Below are 1288 nucleotides of genomic sequence, written 5' to 3'. Positions count from 1 at the left end.
GCTCTCCAGCAGGCATTTCAGAAGTCTATGCAGGGAATTTCAGGCAACTGACCACCCAGTGGAGGAGGGCAGCTTCTCCTAAGTCACTAACACTGTTAAACGCTGAGCCCTAGAGGACAGGGACTGTGACCACTTCATGAACATACATGTGCACCACAGCCCACGTGGTGGATAGTGAGTTCAGGATGAGGTCAGGGGTGAACCCCAGGGATCTGCTTCCAGCACCAGCTGAGAGGGGGCTGGACCCCTGCTCATCACCAGCCACACATAGTCCATGTTACTCCTTAGCTCTGGAACCATGACTCCAGCCAGAAGTGTCACAGCATTAGGACAAGAAAGGGGTGTGTGTCCACTGCAGGGGAAGGAAGAGGAAGCAGACCCTGAGTCTGGGTGGGGCATAGGAGTGAGCACACCGCGGCACAGAAGGTTCTGCAGACATGCAACTCCTCTCCTGAAAGGTCTGGCTAGGCTTGCAGAGGACCGGCCATGCCCACCACCGAGCCCTGAACACTGAGACCAGGACCCTGATCACTACAGCTGGGTGAGAGCCTGGGATTGTTGGGAGGGGGCCAGAGGGAGATCTGTTTCCAGGAGGAGAATGGGTACTGCCAATTGTACCCCTTTTCAGCCTCATCTCTCTTCACCACTTTAACTTCTCTGGGTCCACAGCCAGGAAACAAATACAATAGGGACTTTCCAGATTGTATCCTTCCCAAGGTCAAGTCCACTACAGAGGTCACAAGGGCGGGCAGCTGGACCCATGGGAATCCAGACAGCGGGGAAGGAAGCCATTCTTGCAGTAAACAGTGCAGGCATGTGGGGTGCAGCAGGGGAAAGTGAGAGGCCAGAGCAGAATCTCACAAGCGGTCACAGACTAGTGGACACACACAAGTGGAGCCACACACACCCAGTCACACAGGCACATAAACAGAAAGACACAAACTCAGTGATGCCACTCAGAAACCCAGCAGAGACACACCCAGGATACACAACTCACACTTCTGGATGCCCTCGCTCAGACTTACTCAAGCTGACACAGGCACAAACACAACAGACGCATAGAAAGCTGCACACATACAGACACAGCCTGTCTCGCAGACCCCCACACACATATGCAGTCCTGATGTCACCTTCAAGGCCCTCTCTTCCCAAACTGCTCCTAGGCCACCTCAGGCCAGGCCTGACTCTCCCTCACCCTCTAACTCTGCTTTGGCATTTCGGTCCCATTGCTTGTCTTTGGTCAACACAGTCTTGGAGTTACGTGCACACCCTGGTCTCAGCAGCTTGG

Source organism: Condylura cristata, unplaced genomic scaffold (assembly GCF_000260355.1).
Source record: "Condylura cristata isolate star-nosed mole 26May11 unplaced genomic scaffold, ConCri1.0 scaffold00006, whole genome shotgun sequence".
Classification (NCBI taxonomy): domain Eukaryota; kingdom Metazoa; phylum Chordata; class Mammalia; order Eulipotyphla; family Talpidae; genus Condylura; species Condylura cristata.
The sequence above is the reverse complement of the archived record's forward strand: the minus strand, read 5'-3'. Positions refer to the sequence as shown.